This window comes from Canis lupus, chromosome 20 (genome assembly GCF_003254725.2).
Source record: "Canis lupus dingo isolate Sandy chromosome 20, ASM325472v2, whole genome shotgun sequence".
In the NCBI taxonomy this organism is placed as follows: domain Eukaryota; kingdom Metazoa; phylum Chordata; class Mammalia; order Carnivora; family Canidae; genus Canis; species Canis lupus.
The window spans coordinates 7,498,157-7,518,116 of record NC_064262.1 but is presented as its reverse complement, the minus strand read 5'-3'; the positions used below and the strand labels follow the sequence as shown (position 1 = coordinate 7,518,116).

The 19,960-nt window shown below is 43.1% G+C and overlaps 1 long non-coding RNA gene across 1 annotated transcript; it reads left to right on the top strand.

The window, feature by feature from the left end:
* The first annotated feature begins 8,848 nt into the window (after positions 1-8,848).
* Positions 8,849-18,719, top strand: LOC118351603 (uncharacterized). Its single transcript, XR_004807280.2, has 3 exons — positions 8,849-9,121; positions 9,751-9,813; positions 17,676-18,719. It is a non-coding gene; the product is annotated as an uncharacterized LOC118351603 (long non-coding RNA).
* Positions 18,720-19,960: the final 1,241 nt, after the last annotated feature.

Here is a 19,960-nt window from a genome sequence, read left to right as displayed (position 1 = left end):
AAGCAACAAAGATATATTTCTTACATTACATGTCCAACAAAGGGTTGGCCCCAGTGGTTTGGGGTGACCTTCAGTTAGGGATCCAGGGGATTTCGGCGCCACCAATCTATGACACTGATGCTTTGACAGAAGCCTTCAGGGTTCATCAAGCCAGGGGAAGAGAATGGTGAAAAGTTGAAGAGCAATAGTACCAACTAGATGCTTCTGACTTGAAATGATTTATATATACTCCCTCTCACATTTCAGTGGTCGGAATTAGTCACAGACCCATGCCCAGGGGTTTATTAGTCAGGATTCTTCAGAGAAAGAGAACCAAAAGGAAGTCTATAGATATCCCAAACTATCTATAGTTCCATTTGTAGATCTCTATGTCTATGTACATAAAGAGATTTATTACAGGAATTGATTCATGCCGCTGTCGAGGCTGAGAAGTCCCACAGCCTTCCATCGACATGCTGGAGACCCCGGAGAGCTGGTGGTAGAGTTCTAGTCTGAGTCTGAATGCCTACCTGCCAGGGATGCCTGGGTGCCTTTGGCTCAGGGTGTGATCCCAGGGTCCTGGGTTCAAGTCCCAAGTCAGGCTCCCCACAAGGAGCCTGCTTCTCCCTCTGCCTGTGTCTCTGCCTCTTTCTGTGTGTCTCTCATGAATAAATTTTTAAAAAATCTTTAAAGAAAATGCCTACTAGCCAAAGAGCTGATGGTTTAAGTTCCAGTCTGAAGGCAGGAGGAGAAGAACAATGTCCCAGCTCAACAGTCAGGCAGAGACAGAGAGGGAATTCTCTTTTTTTTTTGCCTTTTTGTTCTCTTTTTGCCTTTAAAAAAAAATATTTCTGCCTTTTTTGTTCTCTTTTTGCCTTTAAAAAAAATATTTCATTTATTTATTGGGATCATGCCTTGAGCCGAAGACAGATGCTTAACCACTGAGCCGCCCAGGTGCCCCTATTCAAGCCTTTAATAGAGGGGTGATGTCCACCTGCACTGGTGAGTGAGACTCTTTTACTCCACCAGTCAGTTCAAATGCTGATGTCTTCTGGAAACATACTCACAGATACACCCAGAAATAATATTTAGCCAGATATCCAGGCACCCCATGACCCAGTCAAGTTGATACATTAAATTAGGCATCACAGAGTGGGAGAGGGAAGTGTCACCTTCCAGATACTCAGAGAAGGGCAGTTAGATTAGCAATGGACACCACATTGGACGTTGTTGCTTTCTAGTGTTGTAATCTTTTAAAATATTTGAAAGTTACAGAACTCCCACTGGAGGGCTAAGTACCTCTACTTTCCAGGGAGGGAATCTATGCTGACATCAGGTGGAGGCCCTTAAAAAGATCAGAATCAAGGGATCCTGTCTGAGTCAATGGCTTCCCCATCCACCCAGCTTCTCACGTTGGGAACCCAGGCATCATCGTGGACTCTTCCAAAGGTCCAGTCACCACTTCCCATGTCCAGTCACCACTTCCCAAGCATCTTTACCTCCTAAGCCACATCGCAAGTGTATCCTTATCTTTCAACTCCAACCACAGACCACTTCCCAGCTCCGATTACAACCATCTCTCACCACGTAATATAGCCAGTCTCCCACTGGTCTCCCCACCCTGGTCTGCCGGCGTGGTCTCTCTCAATGGCCACTCCCAGCACATCATTTCCCTGACTTCTCCCCAGTGGCCCCAGATGGTATCATTTAAAAACCCTAGTGCTTTTCCTGGCATTCAGACCCTTTGGGATCCAGCCTTCTCTTACTTTCCAGCCTGATCTCATACCATTTCCAGCCACACATTCCGTGCACCAGGCTCCCTGGTGGTGTGGCTCTTCTCTCTGCTTTTCCTTGCCTCTGTGCTTTTGGGCATGCTATTCCCTCTACCTGCAATCCGTTTCCTCTTCTTTTAGGGGAGAAAACTCCTGCTCATTGTTCACCTACCTTTTGTGTGAAGCCTCCCCAGTGTCACCCTGGCAGAGGGACTGAGCCCTGCCACACACACCCACACACACACACACACACACAGCACATCCTGCCATACCACCCACCATGCCGTGTTGGCGTTTGTTTCCATAGCCCCCATCGCCCCCACCAGAAAATACATTTCACATCGAAATCCAATACCCACAATCATATGCACAATGGACGCAAAAGTTTCTCAAACACTATTTTTCCCTTGTTACCTGCTATGCACACTAATATTTTCAATTATAGTCTATTCTGTTTCATTTTTTAAAACGTGCTAGTCAACCCATTAAATTCATTTTGCTGCAGTCTGAAAAACACTGCCCTGGAACCTCCTGCCGGGCTGCAGGGACTGCATCTTTAATTCTCTCTCCGACTCCCAGAGCTTAAGACATTAATAAATGTTTGTTTAAATAAATAAGTAAATAAATGAGGGGATAGTTATTTAAGTGTGAGTGGAGGAGTGAATAATTGAGTGAGTGAATAAACTGATGAGTGGATAAGAGAATTGATGAATCAGTGAAGGAATGGATGAAGTGATGGCTCTGTTGCGGGGACAGCCGCTTCAGCCAGTGGTTATAGCTCCTGGGGAGCAGATTAAAAATGCAGGTGCATCTTAGACCCACAGAATCAGACGTCTGTGACGGGGCACAGGAGTATGTCTTTTTGACGGTGCATTTTGCCCAAGTGATTTTGAGGTGTGTTAAAGTTTGAAGATGCTGTTGAAAGAGACATAGCGAAAGAGGCAGAGCAGAAGCCCCAAACACAGAGAACTACCTCCCTGCCTCCTTCCCTGCCTTGCTCCTAAAAGGAAGGGACTTCCGGCGACCCTGCTCCTTCGCCACCTCCAGCCAGTGGTGAGGGGGCGACAGAGCCCCAGCCACGCTGCTGGCTGACGGAAGAGCAGGAAGCAGCAGTTGCCATGGCAGCACATTAAGAGAAGCAGAGCCACCTCCAGTTTCTGCATCTGGAAAGGGTCAAGCCTTTGGAACATGGAGTGGGAAGGGAAATCACTCCCCTGGGATCTTTATAATTAACAAAACCACAGCACAGTGCCTGTTACAAAACCCTTTCAGCAAGCACTAGCTTGTGGGGCACTCTCACAAGGTAACTAGCAAATGGTGTTCCCATTTTACAGATCAGAAAACTGGGGCTGGAGTCACTTGCGAAGCCAGTCAGTGGCAGAGCTGGTATTTGAATCCAGCCTTCCAGATTTCAAAGCCTGTGCTCTTGTCCTTCTTAGGGAGTGACAGACAAGGACACAGAGACTCCAGAATCCCATTGGCATTGGGGCTTGGGGGTGGGGTCACATGCATTGACTTGGCACTATCTGCAGCCCACTATGCTTGGTACCCATCTAGGAAAGCTCACATTTGTGTGGTCACACAAGGAGAAAAGCTCCCAAAACATGTCCATGCATGCATGCATGTAGCACAAGTATACACACTTAAAGAAGGTATACACACACATGCCTTGCATGCACACACACTTATGCCTGAACACACTTATATTCACATACAAATACACATATACCTGTGAACATAGAATGCCTGCTGAGGCTTTGTGGTTGTTTGTCATACAGATTTATTATAGCAATGAATGACTGATACATACATACACTACAAGGGAATTTGTCATGCGGTGTATCGGCCTTTTAAAGGCCCTACGAGGAGATCCCAGCAATGTGTTTACCTAGTCATATGGTTTTATAAAATTTTCAAAAGTAATACTCTTTTTTATGTAATAGCTTGAGATGTAATTCACTTACTACCAGACTTACCCATTAAAGTGTACAATGCTGGGTGGTTGGGTTTGTTTGTTTGTTTGTTTGTTTGTTTGTTTTAGCATATTCACAGAGTTGTACAACTGTCACCACTATCTTATTCCAGAACTCTTTCATCACCCCCAAAAGAAACCCCATACCCATTAGCTGTCACTCCCCCATTCCCCTGCCCCCAGCCCCAGGCAACTAATTATCTATTTTCTGACTCCAGATTTGCCTATTCTGGACAGTTCATATAAATTGAATCAGACAATATGTGCCTTGTGTGTCTGGTTTCTTTCACTTAGCCTAAGTTTTCAGGATCCATTCATGTTGTAGCCTGTGTTGGTACTTCATTCTTTTTACGACTGAATAACATCCCATTGCATGGGTATGCCACTTTTGGTTTGTCCATTCATCAATTGATGGGCCTTCAGGAAAAGTAGCACATTCTAACCACAGTCAGTTAAAACTACTAGCTCTTTCCTCTCTAACTCCTTTGGTCACATGACAGGTAGCATTTTGGGGCCATTGAGTTGGGTACACCTTTAGTTTGGGACCAGTGGGGTATAACATGTGGTTCACATTCCCTTCCACGGACAGTTTATTATTAGCAATGCTGGCATAGTGATGGCTTCCAGAAATCACGCTGCTGCCCTAGTGCCACCTGCCCCAGTTCATGACATGAAGGAGTGAGATCCCTGGTTGTGCTGAAAGATCTGTGCATGCCCTGGTGCCTCCTATCCTGGAAATATGTCAGTAACAAGAGAAACAAGACTGGAAATGTACAGAGCTGGAAATTAGTCTTGGAAATGGAAGTGGGACATTCTTGTCATCATCAGACGTGTAGTATTATAATTGGATTCAGTTCTCATCGACATCTAGTCAAAAATGAAGAGCTTATCTAGGAGTATACAGCCAAAAATATAAATAAATAAAAGGTAGGAAATGCATTTCAGGAAGTTAACTAATACATATTATTCTAGGTGCAGTGATGTTTCTGGTATTTGTTGGTTTTTTTAAAAGATTTGTGACACTCTGATTTCTTTTTTAATTCCAAATACATATTCACATGGGTACCTAAATTTGTATTGATCATTTTGAAATCTTTTACTTAAACAGGGTCCCCCCAAATTATATAAACTTTAAATCCCACACCCTTCTCCCCACACACATACAAAATGTAGCCCCATCCTTGCTATGCACCAATGCCTGTCCGTGTTCCTCCATGCACCTAGAGCAGGTGCTCTTACAGGTCAGGGATGGCAGATAGAATAGCAGCCATTTCTTACGGGGTAAGTGAACCCTAAGTTACATATATGATCCCACCTGGCAAACTTTTCTGTAAAGAGCCAGATAGTTGAAACGTTTTATTTTGTAGGCTGTATGCAGTGTCTGTTGCCATGACTCAGCTCTGCCATAAGCAATACTCAAATGAATGAGCAAGGCAATATTCCAGTAAAACTTTGTTTACAAGAATATGCAGCGGGCCAGAGTGAGCCTGAGGGCTAGAGTTTGCAGACCTAGCTCTGCACCCAAAGCCTCATGAGGGTGGGGTGTGATTTTGTCTTCCTCACTACTAAACCTTGGGGGCCTCCCAGCATGGCTGGTGTGGAGTGGGATCCCTGCACACACTAGTTGGCCTGTACTCTCTCAGTCTGCTGCTTTGTTTCCTACTCCTCCGTCTCCCTCTGTCCATGAACACTCACCAGGCCTCAGCCTTTCAGAATCACAACCACCTCCTCCCAAGTGAGTCAGGCAAGGAAAAGCACCTCGTGCTCTGACAATCAGCTAATTGGCACAGCTCTACCAAGCACTCAGGCGGTGAAGGGAGCTCTGCACTTAATTCAGCCTTGCTCTCAAGGCTCACCACCGACCTGGGAGAGCCGTTAAGTTGGAGGGACCGAGGAAAGCTCAGGGACCAGCAGAGCTGGCAGCTTGCCAGCCACAAACCTCTTTCTCCTTTCTTGTTATTCATTCATGCACTCCTGCAGGATTTTGAGTGCCAGCACTGCACTAGGCACAGGAGGGCTGAGCTTGTGGTCTGTCTAGCAAGGGAGACAGAAAATTAACACTAACATGGTCACTGATGCATGGAAAATAGCCAAAAAGTTGTTAGTGAGCAAATGAACGATCAATCAAACAAAAGAATGGAAACAAGGATTGGTTCCACCAGCAAAAAACAGGCATATTTTCCTAGGGATAAGCACAGTAGGCTTGGGGCCTCAGGATGAGCAATACAACCTCTCAACAAAGGGAGGCCCAACTAGGAGGCAGGATTGATTTGCCAAAACAAAAGGCGTTAACAAAAAATTTATTTCGAAAAATAGGCAGGGGGTCTGAACAGACATTTTTCCAAAGAAGACATACATATGGCCAACAGGTTTATGCAAAGGTGCTCAATGTCAGTCATCATCAGGGAAATGCAAATCTAAACTACAATGAGATAGCACCTCACATGTGTTAACACAGCTATTTTCAAAAGACAAAAGATAGCAAGTCTAGGTGAGGATGTGGAGAAAAAGGGACCCTCGTGTATTGTTGGTGAGAATGCAAACTAGTGCAACCACTGTGGAAGACAGTATGGAGGTTCCTTAAAAAATTAAAAATAGAACAACTGTATGATCCTACAGTTCCACTTCTGGGTATTTATCTGAAGGAAATGAAAACATGAATTCAAAAAGATATCTGCACTCCCATGTTCACAGCAGAATTACTTATGATAGCTGACATATGGAAGCAACCCAGTGTCTGTTGATGTGATGGATGAATGAATACATAAATCGTGGCACATATATATAATGGAATACTATTCAGCCATAAAAAGAAGGAAATCTTGCCATTTGTGACAACATGGATGGATCTTGAAGGCATCATGCTACATGAAATAAATCAGAGACTGATAATACCATTTGATCTCACTTATATGTGGAGTCTAAAACAAGAACAAAAACAAAAGCAAGTCATCGATAAAGAGAACAGATTGATGGTTGCCAGAGACAGGGGATGGGAGATGGGGGAAATAGGTGAAAGGGGTCTAAAGGTACATACTTCCAGTTATAGGATAAATAAGTCTTGGGGATGTGAATGCATAGCATGGTGACTATAGTTAATAATACTTTATTGTATATTTGAAAGTTACTGAAAGAGTAAATTTTAAAAGTTCTCATCACAAGAAAAAAAATGTGTAACTATGTATGGTGATGGGTGTTAACTAGACTTATTGTGGTGATCATTTCACACATATATACAAATATCCAATCATGTTGTACACTTGGAACTAATATGTTATATGTCAAGTATATCTCTGGGTGTGTATGGCGGGGGGAGAAAGGCATTGGAAAATGATCAGCCTTGTCCACAGGGAGCTTGGAAGTGCCTCACTAAGACTCAACCTTCAGAGAGGATCCTGTGCCAAGAGCATGAGGCACCAGTCATTCTAGAGATCAGGACACTGAGACCCAGGGGGAGGGGAGAGTTGACTATGGGAAGCTTACCACCCTATGTTGGAAGTTAAGTCTAGTATCCTTCTAAGAATATAATGTAATATGAGCCTGTGTTCCTGTTCAAGCTACAATTCCATGGGAGTGATCAGTTACTTATTCTGGAATTCACAGTCCAGGGGTAGCCAGCTGGCATCCTCTCCAGAAAGGCCTCATTGGCTCCAGAAGGCACTAGGACAAGAGCCCCGTTTATCCTTGATGTTGATCAACACTAGAGGTTTTGCTGATTAGCATAATGACTGTTAAAAATAAATGGGTTCTTAGAGGTGAAATCAGTGGCTTGTTAGCCAGCTTAATGGATGCTAGAAACAGGCACTTGTTGATGAAATTGATGAGATTCAGAAGATAGAGCTTGGCTAAAAACATTTTAGAAATGCTCCCTCCCTGGCATGGATATGGTCTAAGAGTCCCACAAACCCTCAGGAGGGCACTCCAGGCTGGTCCCTGTGGATCTGCATCCAGCCATTGGTGTAGGGTGATTCTGGTTGTCTGACATGGATTCTAATAGTCACAGAAATGTGGCTCTGGAATATTTTTACATCTGCCTCAGATTTATTGAACTTAATAGCACATCGTATGCACTGTTTGGGGCCTATTTGCTCCTAATAGTTGCTTAATAAATGTCATTGTGGTAGAATTCTGTTCACCAGTTGCTTTTATTGTAGCGTGGTAGCAAGGCAGTGGGGAAGCAGCAAATCCTCCCTTGGTCCTAATTGTTAGCTATTGCTATTGTCCACCAGAAAAGAACTTCAATCATGCATTTCAGATCACATTCGTTCTTTTTTATTTTTATTTTATTTTATTTTTATTTTTATATTTTTACATTCGTTCTTTTTTACAATAATGGCCCAAAGAGTCAGCGACCCTGGAATGAGATCTAACTTCCAGACCATTACTCCATCACTGTCAGTTGGAAGGGGACTAGATGTAGCTCTATCACCTATTTGAAGGCCTGTGCTGGCCCCTGGCCAGAAGCCATTTGCCCAGTGAATAAGATGGCTGGGAGAGAGCAGGTTAAGTGTGGAAAATACCTTAGACTTCCTGAATTTCATTAGAGATAACTGTGCATGAGATCCCTCTTCTTTGGTCACCAAAGGGCTTTTTAGAGTCACCCCTCCACCTACTGAAATTAATGAAAGGAAATCTCACTTAGAATGGAGTGGGGAGAGGTACCTGGGTGGCTCAGTGGTTGAGTGTCGGCCTTTGGCTCAGATTGTGATCCCGGGGTCCTAGGATTGAATCCCACATGTGGCTCCCTGCAGGGAGGAGCCTGCTTCTCCCTCTGCCTATGACTCTGCCTCTCTCTGTGTGTCTCTCATGAATAAATAAATAAAAGCGTTTTTTTAAAAAAAGTTTTTTTTAAGGAGTGGGGAGGCCAGCAAGAGGCGCTCTCACATCCTACCGCTCCTTGTCAATTGCAGACCCAACAGGAAAAGAGGGACCAAGCAGGTGGATGCTATTTTACTATCCCAGCAGGAGGAAGAAAGGCTTTTCTCCTCCCATGGCAACAGTTGCAGCCAATGAGAGGCAGTCATGACTCAGCCAATGAAAAGCCACGATACTTCCAGGGCCCAGTTTATACCAATAGATGTTTTGCTTATAACAGCGCTCCAGCCTCCCCCCCTTTCCCTTATAAAGGAACCTTACTCTCTATTCCGTGGGCTACCTGTGGTTTTGCTGGGTCTTGCTCCTGCAAGGTCTCAGTTCTCTGTGATTTCCAGATAAACCTTTTTTTTTCTTTGCTGGCAAAATAACTGGTAGTTTTATTTTTAAGATTAACATTAGTGGGTGACCAGAAGTAGGATCCAGAGAAGACCCCAACAACACTCTATGCTGCTGAGCGAACAGGGGCTGGTACCCACGGAGCCAGTTGAATTCACTGCTTTCTTGCCCACCCTGGAGTCTGAGGGTAAATTTTCTCCTGCGTCTCAAGCCTATCTTTTGTGTTTGAGCTCTGTGGGCTTTATGAAGGGTTTAAGGTCTTGGTCTTTTTTTCTCTGAGAGTACTGGGTTGCCCTTCAGTCTGACTCCTTTTCAGAATCAGACTGTTCCTGTTGAAACTGTGCTGGTTAGAAATTTCTTCTCTTTGCTGTAGAGAGAAGCCTCGAAGGAATGGGATCTCTGTCATCAAAATGTTTGCAGGGTGGTGCCACAGCCCCCTTTCTGGGACCCTGGTTTTACACTTAAAAACTATGGTCCCTCCGTATGTGCATTTATAACTAAAAGGACTGAACAGAAAGTCATTTAGAGGGTGCCTGGGTGGCCTAGTCAGTTAAGGATCTACATTTGGCCCAGATTGTGATCCCAAGGTCCTGTGACTGAGTCCCTTATTGGGATTCTTGCTCAGCAGGAGCCTGCTTCTCCCTCTCCCTGCAGCTCCTGCTGCATTTGTGCATGCTCTCTCTGTCAAATAAATCTTTAAAAAATAAAAAATAGAGGGGCGGGGCAAGATGGCAGAGGAACAGGGTCCGCAAGTCACCAGTCCCCACCAACTTACCTAGATAACTTTCAAATCATCCTGAAAACCTACGAATTCAGCCTGAGATTTAAAGAGAGAACAGCTGGAATGCTACAGTGAGAAGAGTTCATGCTTCTATCAAGGTAGGAAGATGGAAAAATAAATAAATAAATATAAAAGCATGGCAGGGGGGTTGCTGCTAAGGCCAGGCAGCGAGAGCCTCCAGGACAGGAAAGCCCAGTCCCGGAGAAGCGGGAACTTTACCAATCTTTCTGTATGGAAAGGTGCTCACAGGGAACTCGGGCAGGGTCCCAGGAGGGGCAGTGGAGCCCCCAGGTTCCCAGGGTCACTAACAGAGAAAGGGTGCCGGGGGAGAGCATGCCACACCCCACGGGCTGAGCTCCCTAAAGGGCTGGAGTGCAAGCCCAGCAGGCCCCGGGAGCACTCAGGCGGCAGCTCCGCACAGAGGAGGCCGGGCGCCCCGGGAGCGCGATCCCAGTGGTGCAGTCCCCAGAGCCCAGGGCGCTGGGGGACACAGCCCAGGATCCTGTGCTCCCCCCGGGACAGGGGGAGGTCGGGAGGGCCCAGGACAGCGAGGATGCTCCTGCCACCAGGTGACCCTGAGCTGTGCAGGTCAGCGCCCCCTGCCCCTGGAGCATCCAGGTCCCTGCGGACTGGGAGACTGCGGTAGTTACTGCGGGAGCTGACACTAGAGCTGGGGAGCCGGCCGCCGCCACTTTTGTTGCTCCTCCTGGTGTCACCTTGTGCCTGGGACTGAGCGGGGCCACCAGGGAGCAGGGGCCTCACAGGATAAATGGCTCCCACTGAGCCGTGCACCTGGCAGGGGCGGGGCAGCTCCCGCAGGTGCACACACCTGAGAATCAGCACAGCAGGCCCCTCCTCCAGAAGACCAGCTGGAAGGACAGGGGAAGAGCAAGTTCTTGGCTGAGCAGCGCTAGAGAGCTCCTGGGGAAGTTGAGGGATTTACACTATATAGAACCAGAGGATACCACTCCTTGCTTTTTGTTTTGTTTTGTTTTGGTCTTGTTTTGTTTGTCTTTGTTTTGTTCTTTGTTTTCCCTTTTCCTTTTTTTCCTTCCTTTTTCCAGTACAACTTGTTTTTAGCCACTCTGCACTGAGCAAAATGACTAGAAAGAAGAACTCCCCACTAAAGAAAGAATCAGAAATAGTACTCTCTCCCACAGAGTTACAGAATTTGGATTACAATTCGGTGTCAGAAAGCCAATTCAGAAGCTACTGGTGGCTCTGGAAAAAAAAGCATAAAGGATTCAAGAGACTTCATGACTACAGAATTTAGATCTAATCAGGCCAAAATTAAAAATCAATTAAATGAGATGCAACCCAAACTGGAGGTCCTAACGATGAGGGTTAATGAGGTAGAAGAATGAGTGAGTTACTTAGAAGACAAGTTGATGGCAAGGAAGGAAGCTGAGGACAAAAGAGAAAAACAATTAAAAGATCATGAGGAAAGGTTAAGGGAAATAAATGACAGCCTCAGAAGGAAAAATATATGTTCAATTGGGGTTCCAGAGGGTGCCAAAAGGGACAGAGGACCAGAAAGTATATTTGAACAAATCATAGCTGAGAATTTCCCAAACTTGGGGAGGGAAACAGGCATTCAGATCCAGGAGATAGAGAGATACCCCCCCAAATCAATAAAAACTATTCAACACCTCAACATTTAATAGTGAAACTTGCAAATCCAAAGATAAAGAGGAGATCTTTAAAGCAGCAAGAGACAGAGATCCCTAACTTATATGGGGAGAAATACTAGATTAACAGCAGACCTCTCCACAGAGACCTGGCATGCCAGAAAGGGCTGGAAGGATATATTCAGGGTCCTAAATGAGAAGTACATGCAGCCAAGATACTCTATCCAGCAAGGCTCTCATTCAGAATAGAAGGAGAGATAAAGAGCTTCCAAGATAGGCAGAAACTGAAAGAATATGTGACCACCAAACCAGCTCTACAAGAAATATTAACGGGGACTCTGTAAAAGAAAGAGGAAGCCCAAAGAAACAATCCACAAAAACAGGGACTGAATAGGTGGTATGATGACACTAAATTCATATCTTTCAATAGTAACTCTGAACATGAATGCGTTTAATGATCCCATCAAAAGGTGCAGGGTTTCAGACTGGACAAAAAAGCAAGACCCATCTATTTGCTGTCTACAAGAGACTCATTTTAGACCTAAGGACACTACAGCCTGAAAATAACAGGTTGGAGAACCATTTACCACTCAAATGGTCCTCAAAAGAAAGCAGGGGTGGCAATCCTCATATCAGCTAAATTAAAGTTTATACCAAAGACCGTAGTAAGAGATGAAGAGGGACACTATATCATACTTAAAGGATCTATCCAACAAGAGGACCTAACAATCATCAATATTTATGCCCCAAATGTGGGAGCTGCCAAGTATATCAATTAATAACCAAAGTTAAAACATACTTAGATAATAATACACTAATACTGGGAGACTTTCTGTAAATAACAGATCTTTTAAGCACAACATCTCCAAAGAAACCAGAGCTTTGGGATCCCTGGGTGGCGCAGCTGTTTGGCGCCTGCCTTTGGCCCAGGGCGCGATCCTGGAGACCCGGGATCGAATCCCACATCGGGCTCCCGGTGCATGGAGCCTGCTTCTCCCTCTGCCTGTGTCTCTGCCTCTCTCTCTCTCTCTCTCTATCATAAATAAATAAAAATTAAAAAAAAAAAAAGAAACCAGAGCTTTAAATGATACACTGGACCAGACAGATTTCACAGATATTTACAGAACTTTATATCCAAATGCAACTGAATACACATTCTTCTCAAGTGCACATTGAACAGTCTCCAGAATAGACCACATACTGGGTCACAAATCAGGTCTTAACCGATACCAAAAGATTGGGATTGTCCCCTGTATATTTTCAGACTATAATGCTTTGAAACTAGAACTCAATCACAAGAAGAAATTTGGAAGAAATTCAAACACGTAGAGGTTAAAGACCATCCTGCTACAAGATGGAAGGGCCAACCAGGAAATTAGAGAAGAATTTAAAAGATTCATAGAAACTAATGAGAATGAAGATACAACAGTTCAAAATCTTTGGGACACAGCAAAAGCAGTCCTGAGAGGGAAATACATCTCAATACAAGCATCCCTCAACAAACTGGAAAGAACTCAAATACAAAAGCTAACCTTGCACCTAAAGGAACTGGAGAAAGAACAGCAAATAAAAACTACACTCAGCAGAAGAAGAGAGTTAATAAAGATTCAAGCAGAACTCAATGAAATAGAGACCAGAAGAACTGTGGAACAGATCAACAAAACCAAGAGTTGGTTCTGTTTAATAAGAATCAATAAGATAGATAAGCCATTAGCCAGCCTTATTAAAAACAAAAAAGACTCAAATTAATAAAATCACAAATAAAAAAGGAGAAATCACCACCAATACCAAGGAAATACAAACGATTTTAAAAACTTCTTATGAGCAGCTATATGCCAATAAATTAGGCAATCTAGAAGAAATGGACGCATTTCTGGAAAACCATAAACTACCAAAACTGGAACAGGAAGAAATAGAAAACCTGAACAGGCTGATAACCAGAGAGGAAATTGAATCAGTCATCAAAAACCTCCCAAGACACAAAAGTCCAGGGCCAGATGGCTTCCCAGGGGAATTCTATCAAATGTTTATAGAAGAAATAATACCTATTCTACTAAAGCTGTTCCAAAAGATAGAAAGAGATGGAATACTTCCAAACTCGTTCTATGAGACCAGCATCACCTTAATTCCAAAACCAAAGACCCCACCAAAAAGGAGAATTCTAGACCAACATCCCTGATGAACACAGATGCAAAAATTCTCAACAAGATACTAGCCAATAGGATCCAACAGTATATTAAGAAGATTATTCACCAAGACCAAGTGGGATTTATCCCCAGGATGCAAGGCTGGTTCAACAGTCATAAAGCAATCAATGTGATAGATCATATCAACAAGAGAAAAAACAAGAATCATATGATCCTCTCAATAGATACAGAGAAAGCATTTGACAAAATACAGCATCATTCCTGATCAAAACTCTTCAGAGTATAGGGATAGAGGGAACATTCCTCAGCATCTTAAAAGCCATCTACGAAAAGCCCATAGCAAATATCATTCTCAATGGGAAACACTGGGAGCCTTTCCCCTAAGATCAGGAACACGACAGGGCGACAGGGATGTCCACTCTCACTACTGCTATTCAACATAGTACTAGAAGTCCTAGCCTCAGCAATCAGGCAACAAAAAGAAATAAAAGGTATTCAAATTGGCAAAGAAGAAGTCAAACTCTCCCTCTTTGCAGATGACATGATACTGTACATAGGAAATCCAAAAGACTCCACCCAAGATTGATAGAACTCATACAGTGATTCGGCAGTGTGGTAGGATGCAAAATCAGTGCCCAGAAATCAATGTCATTTCTATACACTAACAATGAGACTGAAGAAAGAGAAATTAAGGAGTCAATCCCAATCACAACTGCACCCAAAAGCATAAGATACCTAGGAATAAAGCTAACCAAAGAGGTAAAGGATCTATACCCTAAAACTACAGAACACTTCTGAAAGAAATTGAGGAAGTCAAAGAGATGGAAAAATATTCCATGCTCATGGATTGGAAGAATTAATATTGTGAAAATGTCAATGCTACCCAGGACAATTTACACATTTAATGCAATCCTTATCAAAATACCGTGGACTTTCTTCAGAGAGTTGGAACAAATCATCTTAAGATTTGTATGGAATCAGAAAAGACCCCGAATAGCCAGGGGAATATTAAAAAAGAAAACCAGAACTGGGGGCATCACAATGCCAGATTTCAGGTTGTACTACAAAGCTGTGATCATCAAGACAGTGTGGTACTGGCACAAAAACAGACACATAGATCAATGGAACAGAATAGAGAATCCAGAAATGGCCCCTCAACTCTTTGGTCAAGTAATATTTGACAAAACTGGAAAAAAGACAGTCTCTCCAGTAAATGCTGCTGGGAAAATTGGACAGCCACATGCAGAAGAATGAAACTAGATCATTCTTTTACACCAGACACAAAGATAAACTCAAAATGGATGAAAGATCTAAATGTGAGACAAGAATCCATCAAAATCCTAGAGGAGAACACAGGCAACACCCTTTTTGAACTTGGCCACAGTAACTTCTTGCAAGATACATCCACGAAGGCAAAAGAAACAAAAGCAAAAATGAACTATTGGGACTTCATCAAGATAAGAAGCTTTTGCACAGCAAAGGATACAGTCAACAAAACCAAAAGACAACCTACAGAATGGGAGAAGATATTTGCAAATGACGTATCAGATAAAGGGCTAGTGTCCAAGATCTATAAAGAACTTTTTATTTTTATTTATTTATTTATTTTTTTTTTATAAAGAACTTTTTAAACTCAACAGCAAAGAAACAAACAATCCAATCATGAAATGGGCAAAAGACATGAACAGAAATCTCACAGAGGAAGACACAGACATGGCCAACAAGCACATGAGAAAATGCTCTGCATCACTTGCCATCAGGGAAATACCTCAAAACCACAATGAGATACCACCTCACACCAGTGAGAATGGGGAAAATCAACAAGACAGGAAACAACAAATGTTGGGGAGGATGTGGAGAAAGGGGAACCCTCTTGCACTGTTGGTGGGAATGTGAACTGGTGCAGCCACTCTGGAAAACTATGTGGAGGTTCCTCAAAGAGTTGAAAATAGAGCTACCCTAGGACCCAGCAATTGCACTGCTGGGGATTTACCCCAAAGATACAGATACAGTGAAACGGCAGGACACCTGCACCCCAATGTTTATAGCAGCAATGTCCACAGTAGCCAAACTGTGGAAGGAGCCTCGGTGCCCATCGAAAGATGAATGGATAAAGAAGATGTGGTTTATGTATACAATGGAATATTACTCAGCCATTAGAAATGACAAATACCCACCAATTGCTTCAACGTGGATGGAACTGGAGGGTATTATGCCAAGTGAAATAAGTCAAACGGAGAAGAACAAACATTATATGGTCTCATTCATTTGGGGAATATAAAAGATAGTAAAAGGGAATAAAGGGGAAAGGAGAGAAAATGAATGGGAAATATCAGAGAGGGAGACAGAACATGAGAGACACCTAACTCTGGGAAAGGAATAAGGGATGGTGGAAAGGGAGGTGGGTGGAGGGATGGGGTGACTGGGTGACAGGCACTGAGGGGGGCACTTAACAGGATGAGGACTGGGTGATATGCTATATGTTGGCAAATTGAACTCCAATAAAAAAATAATTTAAAAAAATTTAAAAATAAAGTAATTTAGAACACCAATGCCCATTATGGGGAATTGATATCTTTCCAAATTTGTTTTACTCAAAATTAAGTTAGACAGCCACTGCTCCAAAACCAACTGACAAGAAGCCAAAGGGGATGGCCATTTTAAATGGGACCTCGAGGCTTCCAGATGTTTTCAGGATTCTAAGTTTGCCTCCTTGCAAAATACTCTAAGTTAATTGAGGCAAACAAAAAAAATGAGAGGGAATCAAAACAGCTTCTTAGGCCCCTTTTGTTCTTCCCTGTCTTCATAATCTGCAGCCACCTTGTGCTCTGGTCCCACCTCTCTTCTCCCTGCCAAAATTCCCTTTTTCTTCCACTCTCTCCCCACACCCTGCTCTCCTGAATTGATTAAAGTCTGCCTTTTTAAAGTTAAGTCTTCTGAGGCCCTAAGTAAAGCCCCAGTTTTTTTTTATCTTCCCTGGTCTTCCTTCTCATATTGCAAGCCATAGTTAAGGAGTTTCCTAAAGTGACTGAGGACTCCCTTAGGTTTGCCAGAAAATTAAGTGTAGTCATTCCAACTTACCCTCTAGGTTTCTTAGATTTATATCAGTGAGTTCACATGCTTGTGGGTGAGGGCCAGGCTTCACATTGGCCAGACATTGGATGAAACAAGCTGGAAGGGAACCTCCTGAAGGGAATTCAAAGAAACCACTAACTTTTGGCAAGATGCTAGAACACTCTCGAGAAATCTCCACCGCAAAATTGCAGTAGCTTTTCCCAAGCCTGCTGATTGGAACAAAATTCCAGCTTGTGCACAAGAGCCTGATGAACCTGTTCATAACTAGTACAATCAATTCCAAATTGTCTTTTAAGAACATTCTGGTCTTCCTTTAGATGTTGAATCCACCCAGGTGGCATGTGACGCTATGCTTATTAACAGGTTGAACTGGGATCTTTCTCTTTTAGGTCAAAGGGCCAGCATCGAATGGGAAACTGCCCTCTCCAGATTTAGTTAAGATAGCAGGCCAGCTCAAAGACTCATCCTAAATGAGTCACTTTTTCTTTCTAAAAGAAAAACCACTACAATTCTCAACTTTCAATTCCAGCAAATGAAGACTCCTCAAACCAACCCAAAAAAACCCTAGTTTCTTGTTTTGCAAAAGGCCAAGTCACTGGAAAAAGGATTGTTAGAAATGTTATGTGTTCCAGGTACTTTCAGCCTTCTAGTCAGTATTTGCAATGCCCTCCTAATTCCCATTAAGGAGGGTATGAGAAACTACAGGGGCTCTTCCCAATAGGCTTGGAGAAACCACTCTCCAGATTGGAAGGACATTCTGTCCCTGTTGACAGCAGAGCTACACTCTTGGCGCTCAACCCTCTGCTATAAAGCAGCCTCTGCCTCAGAGTGCTAAAACAGCTCAAATAGTGGCTCAACTCCTAGACCTCAACAGGTTCCTGTCTCTGAACCTATTCCCTAAGCCCTTTGAGAGACACGCATCCTTTTCTCCTCAATTCCTCTGCCCCTAGCCATTTATTGGACTGAGATTTCTTAGAAAAGGAGTATGCCAGAATTTTTTTCTTCCAAAAGGAGGTAACAATTCTAGAATTTGACAGCAGTAATCAAAATAGCTAATGGGGGGAATTAAATGACCCTTTGACATTTTTCTATTTGTTCCTTTTGGATCAGCTACCAGTCTCTTTACGGGCAAGATCCTCAATGATGCGAGCAGAATCCACACTACACCTTCTCCATCAAGATTCCAATAGATCCCTCAAAAGTCTCTTCTCATAATTAATCAGTACCCAACAAATGAAGAAGCCTTCAAGGCATGAAGCCCACAAAAAATATTACAAGGCTCAGGGCCTCATTATCCCCTGCACTAGTCCCTGTAATACCCCTATTTTACCTGTGAGAAAACCCAGTGGCTGAGGATGGAGGTTTTGCCAGGACCTCTGAGCAATAAATACCATCCTTATCCCTTGGCACTGTGTTCCTAGCCCCCATATGCCACTAACATCCTATTCCCACTGAAAGCATTTTCACTGTAATTAATCGGTGCAGTGTAATTTTAGTATTCTAGGTGATAAGGATAGCCAAAATCTTCTTACTTTCACTTGGGAAGAACAGAAATACACCTAGACAGTAATGCCAGTGTTTCAGTCTTTACTTTTCACAAACCTTATAGACTAATTTGGATGAACAGCAGGTTCTACTTTGTTATAATACGTAGATGATTTACTTCTCTTCTTCCCTTGCTGAACCAACCACACCCAGTTGTCAAAACTCTTGGCTTTAAAGGGACATCAAGTTTCCAAAGAAAAATTTCAGTTTATCAAACTTAGGCTCTATACGTAGGGAATCTGATCTCAAAACAAAAACTACTTTTGGATTCAAATGAAACCCCTCATGACTGCTTAATGCTGACAGGTTACCTTTCTAATCCCTGTGGCAATTCACAGGAAACTCCTCTAATTAATGCAGATTTTCATGGTTTACTGATGGTTCCTATAAAAAGGATGAAAATGATAAATACTGTGCTAGTTTATTATTGCGGCTCCTTTTGAAGTCATCAAGACAGTACCTTTACTTTGTGGCAAGTTCAGCCCAACAAACAGAATTATATGCCCTACTTACCCTAGCCAAGGGTGAAATGACTAGCATTTATGCTAATAGTTGGTATGCCTTTGGGGTTGCTCATGACTTTGTAATATGGAAAAAAAACAAATTGCCTTTATCGCCTATGGGAATAAATTAAAAATGTCTATGTCCAGAATTTGTTAAAAGCTGCACTTTTTAAAAAGATTTTATTTATTTATTCATGAAAGACACACACACACACAGAAAGAGAGAGAGAGAGAGAGAGGCAGAGACACAGGCAGAGAGAGGAGAAGCAGACTCCATGCAGGGATCCCAATGTGGGACTCGATCCTGGGTCTCCAGGATCACGCCCTGGGCCGAAGGCAGCGCTAAACTGCTGAGCCACCCAGATGTCCTAATGCTGCACTTTTGTCAGCTGCTCTAGCTATTAAGGTTCCTGGGTGTTTTAGACTTGACTCTACCTTGCTGATATTTCCATCAAAACCTGCCACTGTGAGGGAAATCAGTAGCTAAATCTCTATCATGGTCCAAAGGAACATTATCACAAATGATAATTTTAGAAAAACTGACAGGAGATATGTAACAATTGGCTCCAGAGAGGGGAAAAAAATAATGTGAATCTTATAATTGTCAGCTCAATAAAGAGAAAAGTCTGGTTTGGACCAAATCATAATCTAGTCTTACCAGAAAATTTTAAAATTTCCATTACTTACTGCTGTACATGCATCAAACATGTACCTGGTCTACTGACAAGGTGATAGCATTCATGGACCAGCACTGGTGTGAAAAGTTAATATGACCATAAAAGGCGCCTGCCTCATTTGTCTCACTTGTCCAAAGTACATTCTAGGGAAACCTGTTGGCACAAATGGGTTTCATACAACTTCCTCCTCTCACAAATAAGTATGTTTTAATCGTGGTCTGTATGTTTTCTCACTGGACCAGAACTTTCTCTTGTAGATCGTCTAATGTTGCTTCTGTTAGAAAAGATTATCTCTACCTGAGAACCCCTTTCAAACTTGTCTTGGCAAATCGCTGCTGTTTAGCCAGTTTTACAACACTAACATCAAGCACACCACCCTCAACCCTCAGCATTCGTTGCATGCACTAATTTGAGTAAGACTCAACGGGAAGAATTTGCAGAGACTCTCCAAATACCTTGGCCTAAAGTACTGCCATCAGCCCTTCTAAATCTCAGACCCACCCTCTTGGGAACTCAGAGACACTCAGAGTCTTTGAGATAGTCCCAGGAGAGCCAAAGCATTTAGCCCTGCCCCCTTTGACCCAGAGTTGATAAAAGAAAACCTGTTTTGGTAATGTAAAGGCCTAATTGCTTCTATTGAAAATAACCAAGCTTTGGTAGAGCAGTTTTC